We start from the raw sequence: 23,043 nt of genomic DNA, 5'->3' as shown, positions 1-23,043 counted from the left end.
TCACCAAATGTTTGGAAAATAATTGCGTAGCTTACTACTTCTTGGAAGATTATCTATGAATATTGGTATATGAAAGGCTCTGAGAAATTGTGCAATAAGCTATGTAACTATTTAGCTTAGCATTTATTCTCCAAATGTATCTAACCACATAATCCTAAATGCATATATACAAATGCTTTCCTACAGAAGACATTTTAGGGCATGCCAGATGAGAGCATTGTGGACTGCAAAGGATTTCAAGCAGCCAAAGTGAATCCCGCTCTCCTAGAAGGGATAAAAAGAAGGCTGAATGTCAAGATTACTCTAAAAAGTTCTCTCACAGTAGAAGATAGTTCAAATTCATTAACCTCTAAATATCCTTTCCCACATCAAAAATCTGTTAGTCAGTGGAGTGTTGCATATTAATGAAGATTCTTAGTATTAAACAAATAAATATCAGAATTCACTTCAGAAATGGGTTTTGTTATAGGACATTAACACATTTATTACATGTAAATGAAGGCCAGGAAATTTGTTTTGATGTTACACAACTGGAAGAACATAGCAAGGAGAAACTTCCAGCTGCAATATGAAGTCATCTAGAAGAAATTCCATTGCAAATGATGTCTGGCTCTTATCACCTGAGGTGCCAGAACTTTAGTTATAGCTACCCAGAAGGACCAGGTGCTTCAGATCTGATCTCATGGAGTGTGACCACTACATCATATTCCTCTATCTTGTGTCATTTTTGCTTTCCAAGGATTGAGTGGATGTTTTGGGTTGGCAAAGAAGTTAGTTCTGGTTTTCCCATAAGATCTTAGGGAAAAACCTGAATGAAGTTTTTGGCCAACCCAATGTTTCTTCATCGACTATAAGTCATATGAGTACCTGAGCTGCAAAGAGTTCTGGGAAATGTAGTCTTTTCCACTTTTGCAATTATTGTTTAGGAAGGCACTTGTGAAAGGGTTTTGAACAGGTGTTGGGTAAACCAAACTGCAGCGCTGGTGCTGGTGCTAGACTTACTCATTCTTCATTTGATACAAGCAAACATGAGATGGATTTAATACCATTATTGTCATTATTTTCCATTTCTATGCAGGCCATAAAACTGTTATTAAATTCACAGATATAGAGAATGCTCTTGTGGCTGTCAAGGAAGAGGCAGGCAGGAGAGGGAAGGAGTAGGAGTTTGGGGTTAGCAGATGCAAACTATTATATACAGGATGGGTAAACAACAAGGTCCTACTGTATAGCATAGGGAACTGTACAGGATATTCAATATCCTGTGATAAACCATAATGGAAAACAATGTGAAAAAGAATATATAAATATATATGTATAACTGAATCATATATATGGAATTTGAAAGATGGTAACGATAACCCTATATGCGAGACAGAATAAGAGACACAGATGCATGGAACAATTTTATGGACTCTGAGGGAGAAGGTGAGGGTGGGACGTTCTGGGAGAATAGCATTGAAACATGTATATTATCATATGTGAAACAGAACACCATTCCATTTTCGATGCATGAGACAAGGGCTCAGGGCCGGGGCAATGGGATGACCCAGAGGGATGGGAGGGGGAGGGAGGTGGGTGGGGGGTCCAGGAAGGGGAACACATGTAAACCCATGGCTGATTCATGTCAATGTATGGCAAAAACTATTACAATATTGTAAAGTAATTAGCCCCCAACTAAAATAAATTAAAAAATAAATAAATAAAACTGAGATGACCAAAAAAAAAAAAAATAACTGAATCAATTTGCTGTACAGCAGAAATTAACACACTATTTTAAATCAACCATGCTTCAATAGAATTTAAGAAAACTATTGCTAAAACACGAAACATGGAAACAGTAATAAAATCTAGAGCTGTAAAGATGATAATTATTGCCATAAAACTAAAATAACAGTACTAAAATAATACATATAATGCAGTATTAATAACAAGCCAAGTATTATAGTTGTACTAAAATTCAAACTACGGTAATAAAACTCAATACTAATAAAATTTATTACTAGAGTAAAAAAAATTCAGCATTGTAATGGCAATGAAACAATATTTTTAATAGACTAAATAATGTGGGTTAAATCTCAGTATTTGAACTTTGTTTTTTCCTCCTAGTCATTAAGAACTTGCATTCTGGAAACAGAGTATCTGGCTCGACACTAATTCTCTGACATTAGGTTAGTTAGGTAAGCAGTTTAGGTCTCAGTTTTTTCTTATAAATTGGACATAATGAGGATGAAATGAGAGAAAGCAGGAAAGTATCCTGCCCATAGTAAGCACTCAGTGTTAGGTTATAGTCAGGGCATATGCAAACGAAACTCATTCTCTTCTCCAGGTTCAGGAAAACTCCCTCTCTAATCTAGCTTTCTATGACAGATTCCCTGGTGTCTCCCGATTAGCTACTTCGTGCCCATACCCACCACAACCTAGGCATGTAATAGGAAAGAACCTTTTGTATTCTTTTACAAGTTAATCACCAAAAGGATGTTGCCTATACACTTAATTTATGCATAATGGCCCATCTCTGGGAACTGTGCTTCCCAGGTAATGAGTATTAAGCTAAAGTACATTTGTTTAGCTCACAGCAAACATCCTGACCAGCCCCACCTGTGAATGACTACAGGAAGAAATTAACACATCCTCTCTAGGGAGTTGACAGGAACCAGGAGCTGTTTGACTATCCCTCCTCTTTCAGTATAAAAGAAACCTAAATTCTAACTCAGGCAAGCTTGTTCTTTGTGGGGATGAGCCCATCATCTTGGCTTGCTGACTTTTCCAAATAAAGTCGTTATTCCTTGCCCCAAACTTGTCTCTTGATTACTGGCCTGTCCCGTGGTGACCCAGTAACAGGAGGATGTATCATCCACTGCCCAGTTGTGGATTGACCCCTTCTTACAAACATGGAGTTTGGGGTCTGCATTTTGTCATAGAAGCACAAGGTGCTTTCTGTGCTCTATCTTTAGAACTAGCTTTCCCTCAAGCTCAGGGGTCTGCTGATATCTTTCACTACCCTTTCTTGGTTGTGGTTTTACAAAGAGAAAGTCTTTGGAGCTAGTCTTGGTTGAATTCAAATAGTATCCTCATCTCTTATTAGCTGTGTGATCTTAGGCAAGTTATTTTACCTCTCTGAATCTTGGGTTCACACATGAAATGGTGTTAATAAAGCTTTTCTAAAAAGGTTGTTCTGAGAAACAATAAGGATGCTGGATGATATCTGGCCCAGTTCTTAGCACAAAACAGGTACTTTGTAGCCAGTATTCCACCCTTTCCACCGCCTGCTCTCTGCTCTGCCCCAGGGAGCCAATATTCTTTGTTCTAATACAGTAATGTGCATGCGGTGGTAGGGGCTTGAGGCAGGACCTTGACTTTACTCTGACCCAGAAGACCTCTGGATGTTGTGACTGTTGTTTTAGCTCAAGAGAAACGAAAATTCAGCTTGTTCCCTTGTGTTTCCCCTCTTAAAAGCAGAACTCAGCTAAAATTCTGGGAACAGAGCGTTCAGGTTAACCAGTTTCTGCTTGAGAAGTTTTCCCATGTCTCTCCGTTGAATGAGTTTTCTGGTTCTCTTGCTTCGGCAGATATTTTACTTTCTCTTTACTTAATAGGTTAATAACAACATTTTCCTCAGAGACTTAAGAGACTTCATACAACTTCTGAGAGTCTACATTGCATTTTAGTAAAACTGTATCATTTTCATACAATACCAGTATAATTATTATCACAGTGTTGGTATTTACTATTTTGGTTGTATGGCAGAGATTTTGAGAGATCGCATTTTGGTGTTAGGTTTAAGTCTTAGGCTGACATTGAGAAATTATGTCAGAGCCTTTTGGTGAGACTTGAAAGGGTACAAAAATGCCCCTGGCTCTTCAGTGGCTGGACAGGCCTAACATGCCAGTGCCCCACTGGTTTCTTACGGCTGCCAGTACCTATAACGTGCTGTACTCATTGTATCCTTTTAGATTTGTTCATTGATGTGACAAACCTTGGGTTCCTCATCTGTTACATGGTAACAATAATATCTACCCCAATAGGGTGCTCTAAGGATTAAGGTGATCAATATTTGCCCAGTGTTTAAGGACAGGACCTGCCACATAGTAATATATGTAAGCAATTACTATTATTAAAATTTTTTATGTAACTGGAATCTATATGATTACATACAGATATACATAAATATGTATACACATAGAGACACCGAGCAATGGCTTCCCAAGTGGCATAGTTAGTAAAGAATCTGCCTGCTCAATTCAGGAGACACAAGAGACACCAGTTTGTTCCCTGTGTCAGGAAGATCCTCTGGAGGAAGAAATGGCAACCTACTCTAGTTTTCTTGCCAAGAAAATCCTAAGGACAGAGGAGCCTAGCAGGCTACAGTCCATGGGGTCACAAAGAGTCAGACATGACTGAGCATGCATGCATGAGAGACATGAATTTATATGAGGGGGAATCATGAATATGTGTACTTTGGGTCATAATCTAATACTGCGTTATTCTGCTGAAATTGTTCTATCTTTGGCCATTAGGAGCTCTTTCAGTTTGACTCCTATTTTTTAAAAAAAGATTTTAAATTGAAGTATTTTAATTTACAATGTTGTGTTAGTTTCAAGTGTACAGCAGAGTGATTCAGTTACACACACACACACACACACACACACACACACACACACATATATGTATACACTTTTTTTCAGATTCTTTTCCCTTACAGGTTATTGTAAAATATTGAGTATAGTTCCCTGTGCTATACAGTAGATCTTTGCTGGATATATCTGACAGTAGTGTGTATGGTAGTGTGTATCTGATAATCCCAAACTTCTACACTTAGACATGCCTCCTGCCCCCCACCACCCTTTTTTGTTTGTTTGTTTGTTTTACTTTTATTGTGAGCACTTGTTTACTATCTGGCACTGCAAGTTCCTCCAGACTCACTTTATATTTCCCCGGCCCCAGCTCTGGAATTGGCTATTTCACCAAGAAGCCCTGCTTCTTTAATTGAATAATGGTATTAGAAACCAAGGCGGGGCTAGGTGAGCCCCTAGATGTTGATCCAAATACTTCTGCTGTTTACGTTAATAACTATTAAATGAAACACTAATTTAGTTGATCAGGGAGGCCCTGTAGGGAAGGGTATAAGATAATAACATCAAGCCAGTGTCCAAGAAAGAGTCTTTACTGGAGCTTAAGCATCTCCAAAAGGGAGCATGCTGAGGGGAATCTGTGGAAGACACTGAGCATGTTTTTGTAGCCAACATGAGACAGGATGGTTGTGTAGTAGAGACTGCATTCTAAGGCTTCCTGACCGGTTCAGTGCTAAGTCTTTCCTTCTGTTCCAACTCCTGCTGCTGTGTAGTAAATTACTCCAGAGCTTAGTGGCTTAAAATGATCACTTTATTACCTCTCTTGGTTTCTGTAGGCTAATGACTTGGCAGAAAGACTATGCTGGATATTTCTGGATGGTTCTGGAGTCTTTTCTTTGGTTGCAGTCACTTGGCAACTGCAGCTGAAACACTAGGGGTTTGAAGCAGCCGGGGTCTGAAAGCCGGGGTCTGAGTCTCTCAGGTGGCTCTCTCCCTTCTATCTTTCCTTTTCTGTAAGTCCCGGGGCTTTTCTGGGTGGTCTCTTCACAAGAACTAGTTTGACTTCCTCATGAAATGGTGGCCTCAGAACAGTTGGGCTGCTTACACAATGATGAAGGCCCCCGTTGCAGGCATTTCAGTGGATGAGGCAGAAGGATGCTCACCTTTTCTGAACTAGCTTTGATTTACCATCATGGCATCCAATTGGCTCTGAGTCACACACCACTCAAATTCAAGGGCAGGGGACATAGACCCACCTTTCTTTGGGTGTAGTGCCAAAATCACATTTTAAGAGTCTGTGGAGTGACATTGTTTTGGTCATACTTGTGAAAAAAAAATTATGTCACATATTCACCTCAGCTAAGCTGCCAAAATTTCTAACATTTGAAAATGTGCCATAAACTCACAAAAGCTGAAAGCCACTGCCCTAAAGCTGATGGGTTTTTAAAGTCTGATATCTTCCCATCTCTCTCTCCCTCTATTTTCACACTTTCATGGCTTCTTCCTACCCACTACCATTCATCTACGTTCTCATGTCGTGTTTCCTGAGTCTCCCTTGATGAGCATGCAGATTTCCTTTAAAAACACTGTTTGCTCTTAGTGTGGCTGAAAGGAGGAATGTCAGATAAAGGAAGCACATATATAGAGAGAAAACACACAAATGAGTAATGGAAAACACCAGTAGATTCAATGATGGAGAAAACAGAATCAGTGGTATTGAATGTTATGTGAGAATACATGAAGAAGATGCTGAAAAACATTGAAGGGTGAAAGACAGTAAGGAAATACTGAAGAACAGGGAAAACTACACCAGTGCTAAGAACTGTCACAGGTCTATTATTTACAGAATAGTGAACCTAGAGATCTGGGATGTTGTTTGGGGGGGCATCCTTAAACCATCAAATTGTGTACAAATTATATACACATGGAAGAAAAAGATCCATAGCACTTAGAACTGCAAGAGGTAAGTGGCCAAAAAATCTTCAAAATATACTGATAGAGAATGTCAGAAGCTCAGCCGAGAAGGACATGATCACAGGCACACACAGGTAGGAGCAGGTGTGTAAGGACTGTTGTACAGTGTGTATAGTGTGTTAATCGTTCAGTCGTGTCCAACTCTTTGTGACCTCATGGACTGTAGCTCGCCAGGCTCCTCTCTGTGGAATTCTACCGGAGTGGGTTGCCATTCCCTTCTCCAAGGGATCTTCCCAACCCAGGGATAGAACCCGAGTCTCCCACATTGCAGGTAGATTCTTTATCGTCTGAGCTACCAGGGGGAAATCCAAAAAAGATAACAATGGTGGTGGTTTAGTTGCTATGTCATGTCCGACTCTTGCGACCCCATGGACTGTAGCCTGCCAGGCTCCTCTGTCCATAGGATTCTCCAGGCAACAATACTGGTAGGAGCAGGGAGCTCTGGCAACTCGAGATCATTTGCTCAGGACTATGAGCCACCTATGTCTCAGCTGATTTTGGTCTCATTTCGGCCACACTTTGCTTCCCCATCCTGTGAGGCACCATGCTGACCCACCTCTGCACATTTGTGCATCTGCTTGTATTTTATTATCCATTCATTCATTCTTTAGTTGTTCTTACTGATCTGTATCCTACATCTCCACTTTTATCAATTACCATGGGCCACTCTGTTCTACAACCAAGCCCTTCCTCAGAACACCCCAACCCAAAGCACATGCACACACTACAGACTACAAACACAATACACACTCACACAGCTTTGCTCCTCTTGGTCATTAGAAATCACTTTTCTTGTACGTGTCCAGAGGTAAACTGGATGAAATTGCCACAAACGGATAGTGTATGACAAAATCCAGAGGTTAAGAAAAGTTCAGTCCTTGGTGGGTTCATGGGGAACCTTGCCAGGCAACAAGAGGAAAATCTATTTTTCTATTTTCACAGTTTGTACAAGGGAATTGTGTGTGTGTGTGTGTGTGTGTGTGTGTGTGTGTGTGTGTGTGTGTGTGTGTGTGTGTTATTAAGACTGGGGGATAATTTTCAGGTCAAACCACTAGATGGAGGTCCTGCCTAAAGAACACACTGTAAGGCCCAGGCACTGCAGTCTGCAAGCTTTCTCCTCTAGATGAAAACATAAGTTGAGGGCATCCGGTGAAGCCCCAGTCTACCCAAAGGGCCCTGTGATCTTGTTTTGTTGTGGAACACACTTCCACTCAATCTGTTTTAGTACATCTCTCTTTTCTTACTCAGAAATTGCTCCCAGTATAGGTTGCTTGGAGCCACATGCTTCATTACTCTTAGACAACCATAGAAATGTTTGCTTTTTCCCGTGTTTCTTTCCTTTGAATGTCAAAATGGCCAGGTTTGTCTTTTATTCTCCATTTTATTAGCTGTAAGTGCTGCCTGTGAAGCATTTTTGTTCTTTGAAAGGAAACCTCGCAAACACAGGTAATTCTCTCAATATGGGATTTTTGAGTGCAAGCAAGGCAGTAAATAAACTCAGATAAATCTGAAGGTAGCTAGTTGAGTTTTTCTGACTGATACCAATTACACCATAGCTAAGGAACTCAGGACGGGTTTAATTTTTATTGCAAGGTTACTAGAAGCAAGTGTGCATTTATTCTGCAAAAAAAAACTCCATGAATTTAAACATACTACAGATCGATTTAATGAACTATAAATTCACAAACATTTGACTTTTTTGCCAACCAAAAGCTTCACACTTGAGATTTATGAGTGAACTGACAGTTCACAGGGTCTGTTTGTTTCCCTTTTGTGTGTTAGAAAGTGACAACTTTGCACTTGACAAAGAATGATTTGTTTTCTTGCTTAGCCTGGTGGAGAATTTGGTTACACTAATGTTAGTCTTGGGAAATATTATACTGAGTGGCTTCTGAATCCCTCCTTGCTGGGCTGACCACTGTCACAATGGCTGAAAGACTATTGAGGGCTGAAGATATTTCTTTACAGTGTCCTCAGTACTCAGGTAAGGTCCATGCCACTGTTTAGTCTCCCCCATCTTCTTCTTTTTTTTTTTTTTTTAATATTTATTTACCTGTTTGGCTGTACTGGGTCTTAGTTCCAGCATGTGTGATCTAGTTCCCTGACGAGGGATCCAGCCCAGGCCTGCTGCGTTGGGAGTATGAAGCCTTAGCCACTGGACCACCAGGGAGGATCCAAGTTTCCCTTTATTTCATCACTTCCTGCAAGTCAGCAGCAGGGGACAAGGTTGTCAGGTGTATGCTCGCCTCACCCGCTGTCCAAGACTGGGAAGAGGGTAACAGTGTCCTACCATCCCAGCCAACCAGATGAGAGATAATTCCAGCAGGATCTACCAGGATAACTTAAGCCACTCTGAGTATTTAAAACATAGGAAACTCAACGCAGATAATTGGTTATATGGACTTTCCTTGTGGCTCAGAGGTATAAGAATCTGCCTGCAATGCAGGAGACAGGTTCGATCTCTGGGTCTGGAAAATCCCCTGGAGAAGGAAATGTCAACGCACTCCAGTATTCTTGCCTGGGAAATCCCACGGAGAGAGGATCCTGGCAGGTTACAGTCCATGGGATCATAAAAGAGCCAGATAGGACTCATTGGTTACACAAGTGTTGAAAAAGCTATGAAGCCTAAAAGGACAGTAAGGCGACCTAGAGATGAGCAATAGCAAGAAGTCATTCCTCTCCCCAGGCTGGGAGGGACAAAGAGAGAAGGTGATACCTGAGCTCAGGGGCTAGAATCAACAGTCAGAATCTGGAGCCAGAGAAGGCTGACAAGAGGAACTGGAGCCATGGGGAAGATGCATACCCTACCTGAGCTGCCACCCAAGGTTTTTGTAAAGATCTGATAGTAAACATTTTTGGCTCTGTGGGTCCTATATCTCTGTACAGAGGTCTATCTTTGTACAGAGGTCTATCTCTGTAAACTCTTAGGGTTAATTTTTTTTTTTCTTCTTTAGATACTTTCCCTCCTTCCCTACCCCCACCATGTGATAAGGAAATAAATGATTGCTCTGCCAGGTAGTTGCGAACTCCTGGAGGACAAAGAACCTGTGACAGGGTTTGTTTTCTGGCTTTTCCATCTGTCCGCTGAGTCTGCCTCTGAATTTAGTCCCACTGAGGACTTGATGTTCTAGAAATGCTTGTGGCTCCCTGCGTGCTCCGACATGTTGGAGTTTCCTTGAGTTCTGTACCAGATCACCTTCTTTTTCTCTTCCCCAACCCCCGACCCATGGTTGGTATTCACTAATACTTGTAGGATAAAGAGGGCACAATCAGACCTTCTTGTTTTTCGAACATGAAATTTGTGTTGCCTTCCTAAAGGTGAGTAGTTATGAGGTCATGGAGAGAGTGTTAGACCTCACTCCCATTATACTGCTTCCTAGCTGTGTGATCTAGGCATGTGGTTTTATCATTTTGGATTTCAATTTTCTCATTGTGCAGGAGAATGATAATCAGAGTTGTTGTGAGAACTAGTTGAGGGACTGCTCCTAGCAAAGTGCTGGCTGACATTGAAAAGATCCTTCTTTTTTCAAGAGTCCTGCTTTTCTGTTTAAAAAAGTCTCATTGTTTCTTGGACAAGCCTTGTGCTGTCCTGGGGCTCTACATGTCTCAGTGCTCAGACCCATATACCTAAGCAGGAGTAGAACCTACTTTCCTCTAGGCATAAGGCTGAGTACTACGTGCTTTCCTGTCTCCACATCTGTGCTTCAGCACTTCCCTTATCTTCAATCTCTGCTGATCAAAAATGCATGCTTTGGGAACTTCCCTGGAGGTCCACTGGTTAAGATTCCAATCCAGGGAGTGCAGGTTTGATCCCTGGTGAGGGAACTGAGATGCCTATATGGCGTGGCCATAAATAAATAAACAAAATTGTTTTAAAAAAGCTAGAAACCTGGAGAGGATGTGGAGAAAAGGGAACCCTCTTACACTGTTGGTGGGAATGCAAACTAGTACAGCCACTATGGAGAACAGTGTGGAGATTCCTTAAAAAACTGGGAATAGAACTGCCATACGACACCCAGCAATCCCACTGCTGGGCATACACACTGAGGAAACCAGAATTGAAAGAGACACGTGTACCCCAATGTTCATCGCAGCACTGTTTGTAATAGCCAGGACATGGAAGCAACCTAGATGTCCATCAGCAGACGAATGGATAAGGAAGCTGTGGTACATATACACAATGGAATATTACTCAGCCATTAAAAAGAATACATTTGAATCAGTTCTACTGAGATGGATGAAACTGGAGCCCATTATACAGAATGGAGTAAGCCAGAAAGAAAAACACCAATACGGTATACTAATGCATATATATGGAATTTGAAAGATGGTAACGATAACCCTATATGCAAGACAGAATAAGAGACACAGATGCATAAAACAGTCTTATGGACTCAGAGGGAGAAGGTGAGGGTGGGACGTTCTGAGAGAATAGCAATGAAACATGTATATTATCATATGTGAAACAGAACACCATTCCAGGTTCAATGTATGAGACAAATGCTCAGGGCTGGGGCAATGGGATGACCCGGAGGGATGGGATGGGGAGGGAGGTGGGAGGGGGGTTCAGGATGGGGAACACATGTAAACCTATGGCTGATTCATGTCAATGTATGGCAAAAACTACTACAATATTGTAAAGTAATTAGCCCCCAACTAAAATAAATAAATTTATTTGAAAAAATTAAAAATTAAAAAAATTAAAAAAGCTAGAAACCATCAAAATAAAAATTCCAATTTGAAAAAAAAATACACTATAAAAAATGCATGTTTTCATCCCAGGTCTAGGTACATTTCTCCTAGACTATGTTAGGTTCACTTACAACAGACTAAACTTCCTACAAAAAATATTAGAAAGGATGGAAAATCTTTTAAAATTCTGTTGTAAGGGATCAATCAGATTGTTACTAAGGCAGTCAGGACTCAAGGAGTAAAGATGACAGAGAGCAGGGAATCCCATGGCGTAGGACTCCCCTAATTTAGTATTCTAAATTGTCTTGCCCCTGGAGGTCTTCTCTGAATCCTGAGTGGTCAGGTAGAGAGGTAGAGAAGGTGAGAGAAATGTGCACCTAAGGGAGTGGGTGTGAAGGGAGGGGGTCTTCCCAGGTGGTATTAGTGGTAAAGAACCTGCTTGCCAACACAGGAGACATTGAGAGACGTGAGTTTAATCCCTAGGTTGGGAAGATCCCTTGGAGGAGGGCATGGCAACCCACTCCAATGTTCTTGCCTGGAGAATCCCATGGATAGAGCAGCCTGACAGGCTACAGTCTATAGGGTTGCAAAGAGTCGGACACGACTGAAGTGACTTAGCACACACATACACAAGGGAAGAAGCACAGACATTGGCAATCTTACAGAGCTTGCTGGGAAGACAGAAATGAGAAATCAGAGTCTGTCAAGGACTAACTGTCCAAATAAAAGCCAAAATCACAGGAGAAACTGAATGGTGCTTGGGAATATCTTGACTTAGGGATGAATCTTTGAAGGAGTTTCTAAATTTTAATTGGGTATGTTTCCAAATAGGAAAAGGAGTACGTCAAGGCTGTATATTGTCACCCTGCTTATTTAACTTATATGCAGAGTACATCATGAGAAACGCTGAGTTGGAAGAAGCACAAGCTGGAATCAAGATTGCCGGGAGAAATATCAATAACCTCAGATATGCAGATGACACCACCCTTATGGCAGAAAGTGAAGAAGAACTAAAGAGCCTCTTGATGAAGGTGAAAGAGGAGAGTGAAAAAGTTGGCTTAAAGCTCAACGTTCAGAAAACTAAGATCATGGCATCTGGTCCCATCACTTCATGGGAAATAGATGGGGAAACAGTGGAAACAGTGTCAGACTTTAATTTTTTGGGCTCCAAAATCACTGCTGATGGTGACTGTAGCCATGAAATTAAAAGATGTTTACTCCTTGGTAGAAAGGTTATGACCAACCTAGATAGCGTATTTAAAAGCAGAGACATTACTTTGCCAACAAAGGTCCATCTAGTCGAGGCTATGGTTTTTCCAGTGGTCATGTATGGATGTGAGAGTTGGATGGTGAAGAAAGCTGAGCGCTGAAGAATTGATGCTTTTGAAGTGTGGTGTTGGAGAAGACTCTTGAGAGTCCCTTGGACTGCAAGGAGATCCAACCAGTCCATCCTAAAGGAGATCAGTCCTGGGTGTTCATTGGAAGGTCTGATGTTGAAGCTGAAACTCCAATACTTTGGCCACCTCATGCGAAGAGTTGACTCATTGGAAAAGACCCTAATGCTGGGAAGGATTGGTGGCAGGAGGAGAAGGGGACGACAGAGGATGAGATGGTTGGATGGCATCACCGACTCGATGGACATGGGTTTGGGTAAACTCCGGGTGTTGGTGATGGACAGGGAGGCCTGGCGTGCTGTGATTCATGGGGTTGCAAAGAGTCGGACACGACTGAGTGACTGAACTGAACTGAACTGATGTTTATATTCTGTTCCAGAATGGACTAAAAACAAGAAGAACTATAATTCTGTAGAATCTACTGCTGCTGCTAAGTTGCTTCAGTCGTGTCCAAATCTGTGCGACCCCATAGATGGCAGCCCACCAGGCTCCCCCATCCCTGGGATTCTCCAGGCAAGAACACTGGAGTGGGTTGCCATTTCCTTCTCCAATGCATGAAAGTGAAAAGTGAAAGTGAAGTTGTTCAGTCGTGTGCGACTCTTAGCGACCCCATGGATGGAAAATCCTCCATCTATGGGATTTTCCAGGCAAGAGTATTGGAGTGGGGTGCCATTGCCTTCACCATGTAGAATCTGTATTTGGTGATATATTTGAAAGAATCAGAGATAAGTTTTTTGATAACTGTTGCCTTATAATAAAATATTTATCAAATACAGAAGCAAAAATAAAGTGTTCTTGGGCACATTTGGGATGAATTTTTAAAAATTTAATAAAAAATAAAATGCTAATGTCCTCTGTTTGGCAGATTTTTCTCTGAGTTTTCAAGGAACCTCAGAACTTGTAGAAAAGTATTTTTAAATTAAATATATAATGACCTACTGAGAAGAGTCAGTTAAAGACATTATCAATTTATTAACGTCAAAATGCTACTTTGAAGTTTTCAGACAATTTTCTGAAAAAAATTCAGAGTAAAATCATGCAAAACAAATGTTCAATAGCATATTTCATGTCACAGGATTAGGCCTATGTTCATATTCCAAGAATATCCTGTTCATTTTTTAAAGATTCATATCATCAGTTTAAAGAAGCAAACAATTGCTTAATATACACAGACGAATGTTGTTTTTAAAATGAACTTATAGTTTAAAAATTAACCTATTTTATAGATCCAGTAATGCAATGAGACCAATTTGTTGAACAATCAATTAGTACTAAAAAATAATCGACTCACTTTCCCCAAGAAGGCCTCTGTGGTCATCAAGCTCAGAAGGGCCCTTTGCTGACTCTGAGCTCCCTAACAGCATCCACAGGGGAATGCCATAGCCTCTCATATCATAGTCCCCTTAATTCTAACCACTTGTGGACATTGAATCTCCATTGGAAGGGGATTTAAGTTCCTAGCTCTTAGACTCTGTATTGTACTTTAATTTTTCACCTTGAGAGCAGGAAGCTAGTAATTCTTACTAATATCTCAGAAATCACCCACCAAACAGATTGGTTGGTTCCTGGAGGAGAAAAGATATTTCACTTTTCTTACTTGAACTCTGGGCTATTACTGCAGATGTTAGTCTTTTGCTTTCCAAGTATATCACTTTTGTGTGTGCCCTTAGTCGCTAAGTCGTGTTCAACTCTTTGAGACCCCATAGGCTATGGCAAGCCAGGTTCCTCTCTCCGTGGGATTTTTCAGGCATGAATACTGGAGTGGGTTCTTTACCACCTGAGCCACCAGGGAAGCCCAAGTTATACCACTTAGGTAACCAGAAAGGATAAAACACAAAATAAATTGACTAGAAAATAAAGAATGCAATTTACAATGAAAACAGACAGGATAAAACAAAGTTGAATCATGATAAGGTCCTAAAAAGAACTAAGATAAAGCAGTAATAAGTAATAATTAAAAAGTAGATCAAGGACAGTGAAAATACAGTAAAGAGTTAAAATGAAAGGAATAAAAGATTCAAAGAATAAATCAAGCTAAGCAGAGATGGAAGTAAGGACAGGTTTAGGTGAAATTGATTTAAGAAAACAAGACCGGGAGCAGACTGTGGCTCGGATCATGAACTGCTTATTGCCAAATTCAGACTTAAATTGAAGAAAGTAGGGAAAACCACTAGACCATTCAAGTATGACCTAGATCAAATGCCTTATGAGTATACAGTGGAAGTGAAAAATAGATTTAAGGGACTAGACCTGATAGACAGAGTGCCTGATGAACTATGGACAGAGGTTCGTGACATTGTACAGGAGACAGGGATCAAGAAAATCCCCATGGAAAAGAAATGCAAAAAAGCAAAATGGCTGTCTGAGGAGGCCTTACAGATAGCTGGGGAGAGAAGAGAAGCGAAAAGCAAAGGAGAAAAGGAAAGATATTCCCATCTGAATGCAGAGTTCCAAAGAATAGCAAGGAGAGATAAGAAAGCCTTCCTCAGAGATCAGTGCAAAGAAATAGAGGAAAACAACAGATTGGGAAAGACTAGAGGTCTCTTCAAGAAAATTAGAGATACCAAAGGAACATTTCATGCCAAGATGGGCTCAATAAAGGACAGAAATGGTATGGACCTAACAGAAACAGAAGATATTAAGAAGAGGTGGCAAGAAATCACAGAAGAACTGTACAAAAAAGATCTTCACGACCCAGATAATCACGATGGTGTGATCACTCACCTAGAGCCAGACATCCTGGAATGTGAAGTCAAGTGGGCCTTAGAAAGCATCACTACGAACAAAGCTAGTGGAGGTGATGGAATTCCAGTTGAGCTATTTCAAATCCTCAAAGGTGATGCTGTGAAAGTGCTGCACTCAATATGCCAGCAAATTTGGAAAACTCAGCAGTGGCCACAGGACTGGAAGAGGTCAGTCTTCGTTCCAATCCCAAAGAAAGGCAATGCCAAAGAATGCTCAAACTACCGCACAATTGCACTCATCTCACATGCTAGTAAAGTAATGCTCAAAATTCTCCAAGCCAGGCTTCAGCAATATGTGAACCGTGAACTTCCAGATGTTCAAGCTGGTTTTAGAAAAGGCAGAGGAACCAGAGATTAAATTGCCAATATCCGCTGGATCATCAAAAAAGCAAGAGAGTTCCAGAAAAACATCTATTTCTGCTTTATTGACGATGCCAAAGCCTTTGACTGTGTGGATCACAATAAACTGTGGAAAATTCTGAAAGAGATGGGAATACCAGATCATCTGACCTGTCTCTTGAGAAATCTGTATGCAGGTCAGGAAGCAACAGTTAGAACTGGACATGGAACAACAGACTGGTTCCAAATAGGAAAAAGAGTCCGTCAAGGCTGTATATTGTCACCTTGCTTACTTAACTTATATGCAGAGTACATCATGAGAAACGCTGGGCTGGAAGAAACACAAGCTGGAATCAAGATTGCCGGGAGAAATATCAATAACCTCCGATATGCAGATGACACCACCCTTATGGAAGAAAGTGAAGAAGAACTAAAGAGCCTCTTGATGAAGGTGAAAGAGGAGAGTGAAAAAGTTGGCTTAAAGCTCAACGTTCAGAAAACTAAGATCATGGCATCTGGTCCCATCACTTCATGGGAAATAGATGGGGAAACAGTGGAAACAGTGTCAGACTTTATTTTTTTGGGCTCCAAAATCACTGCTGATGGTGATTGCAGCCATGAAATTAAAAGACGCTTACTGCTTGGAAGGAAGGTTATGGCCAAGCTAGATAGCATATTTAAAAGCAGAGACATAACTTTGCCAACAAAGGTCCATCTAGTCAAGGCTATGGTTTTTCCAGTGGTCATGTATGGATGTGAGAGTTGGACGATGAAGAAAGCTGAACGCCGCAGAATTGATGCTTTTGAACTGTGGTGTTGGAGAAGACTCTTGAGAGTCCCTTGGACTGCAGGGAGATCCAACCAGTCCATCCTAAAGGAGATCAGTCCTGGGTGTTCATTGGAAGGTCTGATGTTGAAGCTGAAACTCCAATACTTTGGCCACCTCATGCGAAGCATTAACTCATTGGAAAAGACCCTAATGCTGGGTAGGATTGGGGGCGGGAGGAGAAGGGGATGACAGAGGATGAGATGGTTGGATGGCATAACCGACTCGATGGACATGGGATTGGGTGGACTCCGGGAGTTGGTGATGGACAGAGAGGCCTGGCGTGCTGCAATTCATGGGGTTGCAAAGAGTCGGACACGACTGAGCGACTGAACTGAACTGTGGGCTTGGCAGCACAGGAGTTCTTTGTCTCACCCTGCCATGTGAAAACAATCTTGGCCTTACTGGCTAAGTCAGACCTGCAAATTCTAGAGGCCTTGAGAATTCCATGGAAAGAACTGTTGGGCAGAGGGCCCCCAGGGCTGCAAGCTAAATTCCAGAATGCAGCTTAAATCTATGAGGCAAACCCTTTCCTTAGACCTAATTTAACCATATAGGTCACAGATTAGGGTGTGGTTGGTAGATGTTTCCTACAGTTCATGGGGCTGCAGAGTTGGACTCGACTGAGTGAGCACACAGGCATGTAGATGGTTACTAAGAAAAACCATCTAGTCCAATCACCTTTCTACAAATGTGTGAACTAAGGCCTACGGCAAAGAAAGAGTTGTAATTCCAATGATGAGGGTGGAGAGGTGGAGGCACAGGGAACCTTTCCCAGCCACATCATTTGGTTACAAGGCCTATCCAATTAAAGATCCTACTCTCAGCACCTTCCTAAATTACCCTCTTCCTTGTACCTGAAATTTAGAAATTGACACAAGGAGGTTCACTGAGCTGCACAGCTGAGATGGTCCCAGAACAGGGGTTTCCCATTAAGGACACAGAAAGCCCTGCTGGCTTGGGATGAGTTAAGGCTGATGCAGAGGCAAGGTCAGTCCTGCAGAGCTAGGGCTGGGCCAGGTTTGCTGGAGCAGATGGAGATGCTTCCAGTGGGGGAAGAAAGATGTAGAGCCAAGTAAGATCATGGACAGGCCCCTCCACTCACCCTCTCTGCTGGTGCCTGGGTGTCTGCACGGCTGCCTCTGTAGCAGAGGCCACAAGCACAGAGCTGGCGGAGTGAGTCCGGGCATCTACGGTAAGACCCAGAGGGCCTACAGGCTTCTTCAGAGTTGCACCAGCTCTGGAATGAGGGACCAAATTCCTCCCTATTACTGCTGTAACACAGTACCATAGGCTTAGTGGCTTAAAACAAAACAAATTTGTTACCTTATGGGGCTTCCCTGGTAGCTTAGTTGGTAAAGAATCTGCCTGCAATGCAGGAGATCCCAGTTTGATTCCCAGATAGGGAAGATCCCCTGGAGAAGGGAATGGCTACCCGCTCCAGTATTCTGGCCTGGAGAATTCCATGGACTTTTATAGGTCTAGAGGTCAGAATTCTGAAATGAGTCCTTATGGGCTAAAGTCAAAATGTTGCGGGGGGGGGGGGCGGTGAGTTTCTTCTGAAGGTTCTGGGGGAGAATAACTTCCTTGCTTTTTCTAGCTTCTAGGGACTACCTGTATTTCTTGGCTCCTGGTTCCATTCTCCATCTTCAAGGCCAACAACAAAGGCATCTTTAAACCTCCCTCCTGACCTTTCGCCCCCTCCCCTTTTCTCTCTCCTACCTCTGCTCTCTACTTTAACCCTCTGGTCTTCCTTTTACAAGGACCTTTAATGATTAGATTGGGCTCACTTGGATCATCCAGGATAATCTCTCCATCTCAAAATCTTTCATTTAATCACACCTGCAAAATTCTCTTTGCCAAGTAAGGTAACACATTCACAGACTCAGGGGATTAAGACATGGCACCTTTGAGGGGCTGTTATTTACCTTACAGTCAGAGTGTTCATCCCATATTATTTCCATGTTATTTCAGCAGGTGGCACAGTGTCTTGGAGAACCACCCATACTGAAGATGTATGTTCTCCAGCTCCTGGTCCTCACCCCTGTTTTGGTGGGAACCGAAGGCAGGCGCTGCCTGGTATCTTCATTAAACGATGAGTGATGGAGCTAGCTGCTTTAGAGCCAGCTTGCGGCTCCATTTTCTGTGAATTCTCAGAAGCTTAGGCCTCTGGCTGCTTAGTAAGAAGGGCACTGAGGGGTGTAAACTTCCTAGTATCAAATGAATTTATTGAAAATAAAAGCATTCTCAGTCCTTAGGGGTACTGGATGCTAGGCTGGGCAGCTGAACTTCATTGGTCAATAAGACTGATGGCTCTCAGGTTTTACTGACTTTGCTTATTTACTGTCAACATTAGAGCACCGATTTTATCTTATTTCCTACTAAACCCTGATGCTCAACTTTTTAGGGATACTAATGGTAAATTCTCAATAAATTTTTGCTGAATTAGAGAAAGATATAATCTTCAACTTCAGTGAATTTATAGTTTAATATGCTGAGAATATTGGGAATGTTGGGAAAATCTGGCCCTGGGCCAAACCTGGCTGATCACCTGGGCTTGTAAGTAAACTTCTGTTGGAACACTGCGATAGCCATTCATTTGTACAGTCTTTGGATATTTTGTGCAACATTAGTAGAACTGAATGTCTGCACAGGTTGCATCAGTTGCAGTTGGGGGCCAAAATGTTTACTCTCTGGCTTTTTACAAAGAAACGTTTCCATCCCCTTGGCTGACTAATAAAGAGTAACTGTATTGAGAGTAAAAACAATGAAAGCAAATATACTCTAGGATGCTTTAGGAGGACATAAGGGAGGCAACACTTGGATATTCTTGGAGCATCCCATGCCTGAAGGCAGCATCCCGTAATCTTGCCTTTAGTGAGATCCCTTAGGGTGTCAGTCACCTGTCCACACTGTCATAGGGAACCCACTGCTTCAGCCTTCCTGGTTCCTGTGCCTTTGCTGCTTTTTCATCATCCATGAGCATCTTCATTGAAGTGGGAACTCTAATTTCTAGGATCTAGATTTCCATGCGAGGCCATTCTGCCTTCCTTTTCAAGGTCTCGCCTCTTTCTCACTTTACTGTTGAGATAGTAGGGTTTGGATCCACACTGTTCATAAACTTCTCTCCTTCCTCCTGGTGTCCTACAGTTGTTTCCTGTGACTTTATCACTTCTCCTTTCCCCGCACTATCCGGGCAGTCTAACATAATCTCCTTTCTCCAAAAGATTTAGACATTTACAAAACACTTCAGCTTCTAATTTTCTTCCTTGAGAATTCCCAAAGCAAGAAATCACAAGGAGTGGTTAGCTGTCTGGAACAGACATTAAGTGGAAATGGCAATAACAAAGAAAAATTGATGTTTCAGAAAACGAACTTGTCTTATTTGCATTGATAAGTATTTTAGACTATATTATGAAGGCAGTAGATCTTACATAGGTGAATGGTTTAAAGAAAGAGAGTGATCGGGTTAGCAATCAGGATGATATTTAATATTTAACAACTGGTAAATGCAATGACCACTCAGTCTTACACAGCTGTTATGGCAATATGGGTACATAACAGCTGAGAATCAGCTGGATTTGTGTGTTGTAAATTGACCTAGCTGTCAAGGGCAGAAAATATGGGAGACTTCCCTCTAAGATTAGTGGGAGGGTGAAGAGGAGACTCTTAAGACTAGTCTAGGAAAGAGATGATGGGTCAAACTTGGAAAGTCACCAAGGGAGTGTACAGAATTTAACTCCATTTTAGATGTAAAATAAAAGGGATTAGGTAAGTGAGTGGATGCTGAGATTGAGGGAAAGCCATGGGTTGACTGCTCCTAGGGCTTGGGCAATGGGATGGATGATGGAGTGGAGTATGTAGGAAAGATGTAGAATTAACTTGTCTGGGGGATTAGATCTTCTGGCCTACCTCTGAGAGTTTTTCTTTGAACTGCTTAGTGAATAACTTAGGTACCAGAGGAAAGGGAAGACCCTTTATGTAGGAATGAAAACCATCTTTGTATCAAGGGTACCATTTTGTTTTGTGCAAGTCCAGCTCAGTGGGCTTGTGAGTGTGCCTATTGTGATGGGTACATAACTGTTGACTAAGCCCCTTTTTGCTAGCTTGCCAGCACTTCTCACCTTTTTTGTAGATTTTATTAAATTTGGAGCCCTCTACTCTAATCTCTTTTTCCTCTGTATTAAGTCCAGATAGTTCTTAGGTAGCATTTAAGATCACATAAAAAAGAAAAAAACCTTTCCCCTCTGATTCTGTTAAGAGTTATGTTTTCTTTATTTTTTCTCCTTCAAACTAAGCTTTATAAGCCTTATTAAATATAACACATGCTGGTTTCATTTGGTGTGATTCTACAGAGATTTCCTGACAAGACAACACAGATAAGGCACTGGCAAAATTGAAATTTGGCCTGTATTTTTTCTAAACCCAAATATCATGCAAAAGTCCTCTCCCATAAAGACAGGATGTGACAATAGTAAAATGATTATTTTTAGGCTATCAAATTACAACCAGTCATAGAAGCAGAAGGTAAACTTACAAAAAGAATACTTAAAACTACATTTTCCTCCTGCCCTTTCTTCCCCCTTCTGTCCTTCTCTTCATCCCCATCTTCATTCTTCCCTGATGAGCACTGATGACCATACAGTAGCCTGCACACACTTCTCTGCTTAGAATTTCCAAAATAGAAAATCAGGGAGTACTTAAGGGATGCATTTATAAAGAATCTAACGATGGAAACTGTTCAAAACTTTTCCAAATAAAATTTAGTTTCTGATTCAGGCCAGATTCTTTTTCATTTAAGTGGTTGGATCAAAGTTAGGACCTCTTTAAATGAAATATTAAAAAGCAAAATCCTGAGAATTTAACAATGCTAGAACTGGCTGTTTTTTGTCTTTCCATTAGTCCCACAGCCAAAAGAAGACAGATGTATTGAACATGTAAATGTGCTTTGAGAGAGAGAGTTTATGCCTATTTATCGTTTTTTAAATTAGTAGACATTTTAAAGAGTTCTAAGTTCACAGCACAATGGAGTGGAAAGGACAGCTCATTCCTGTACACTCCATGTGTTTACACACGAACAGCCAAAGTATGCATTTGTGATCACTGATGAACCAACATAGACTCATCATTGTCACCCAAAGTCTGTAGTTTACATTACGGTTCACTCTATCATGGCATCCAGTCCATCACTTGATGGCAAATAGATGGGGAAACAATGGAAACAGTGACAGGCTTTATTTTCTTGGGCTCCAAAATCACTGCAGATGGTGACTACAGCCATGAAATTAAAAGTTGCTTGCTCTTTGGAAGAAAAGCTATGACCATCCTAGACAACATATTAAAAAGCAGAGACATTACTTTGCCGATAAAGGTCCATCTAGTCAAAGCTATGGTTTTCCAGTAGTCATGTATGGATATGAGAGTTGGACCATAGAGAAATCTGAGCACTGAAGAATTGATGTTTTTGAACTGTGGTGTTGGAGAAGACTCATGAGAGTCCCTTGGACTGCAAGGAGATCCAACCAGTCCCTCCTAAAGGAAATCAGTCCTGAATATTCATTGGAAGGACTGATGCTGAAGCTGAATACTTTGGCCACCTGATGCGAAGAACTGACTCATTGGAAAATCCCCTGATACTGGGAAAGATTGAAGGCAGGAGGTGAAGGGGGTGACAGAGGGTGAAATGGTTGGATGGCATCAGTGACTTGATGGACATGGGTTTGGGTGGACTCCGGGAGCTGGTGATGGACAGGGAGGCCTCGCGTGCTGCGGTTCATGGTGTTGCAATGAGTCGGACACGACTGGGCCATTGAACTGAACTGAATTTATTCTCCGGACAGTCTTATCCTTGAAGATGAGTCTCATATCCAGAGTCACTAATGCTGACTGTGGCTCCCTATTTTGATTTAGAAATAGTTGCTGAATCATATGTTTATATGCCAAAATATTAAAAATAAAATTCACCAATAATAATTAGCTTTTCATGAGCCTGGGTCATCTGGTTTGGTTGACTCATTTATAGGCAAATTGTACCTTCTTCTGTCTTTCTTTCTAAATACTACGTTATTTTTCAAAGTTAATTTAAAAGGCTACAGTATTAATGGTTGCTGCTAAGTAAAAGCAAGTGGTATCTTAGATCATCTTATTTAAGAGCTTTGCCAGTTGGATTCTGGTTCAGTTTCTTCAGCAGATAATCCCAGTGGGGAACACCTTGGTGATGATGTCATATGAAGGCTTCTTCAAACTTGAGATCAGTTATTCCTTTGATTTCTGTTAAAGAGGATACATTATTTATCATCACCAATGCTTCAGTTATATCCAAGAAAAAGTGCAGAACTTTCCAGGAATCATTAAATGACAACTTTCACAAAGGTTTCATTTTAATGTTGATTGAACTCCACATTTCAAAGACACTGCCTAAAATTTGAAAGCAAATTGTATGGGGGATAAACAGAAACCACTAAATAAGGTTTCTTTGCATGTGCATATTTATATTCATT

At 41.3% G+C, this 23,043-nt stretch overlaps 2 long non-coding RNA genes across 2 annotated transcripts in view; one reads left to right on the top strand and one right to left on the bottom strand.

The window, feature by feature from the left end:
- The window catches only part of LOC145526970 (uncharacterized), a 36,710-nt gene extending 28,020 nt beyond the window's left edge, over positions 1-8,690 (bottom strand). The window contains exon 1 of the long non-coding RNA XR_014069362.1: positions 8,602-8,690. This is a non-coding gene — a long non-coding RNA (uncharacterized LOC145526970). The remainder of the gene's footprint in view (positions 1-8,601) is intronic.
- The window catches only part of LOC145526971 (uncharacterized), a 98,234-nt gene continuing 83,641 nt past the window's right edge, over positions 8,451-23,043 (top strand). Inside the window, exon 1 of the long non-coding RNA XR_014069363.1 lies at positions 8,451-8,532. This is a non-coding gene — a long non-coding RNA (uncharacterized LOC145526971). The remainder of the gene's footprint in view (positions 8,533-23,043) is intronic.

The sequence above is a fragment of the Giraffa tippelskirchi genome, chromosome 11 (genome assembly GCF_054371585.1).
Source record: "Giraffa tippelskirchi isolate mGirTip1 chromosome 11, T2T-mGirTip1v1.2.pri, whole genome shotgun sequence".
NCBI lineage: Eukaryota > Metazoa > Chordata > Mammalia > Artiodactyla > Giraffidae > Giraffa > Giraffa tippelskirchi.
Note: the sequence above shows the minus strand (reverse complement) of the source record. Positions and strands in the feature narration are given on the sequence as shown.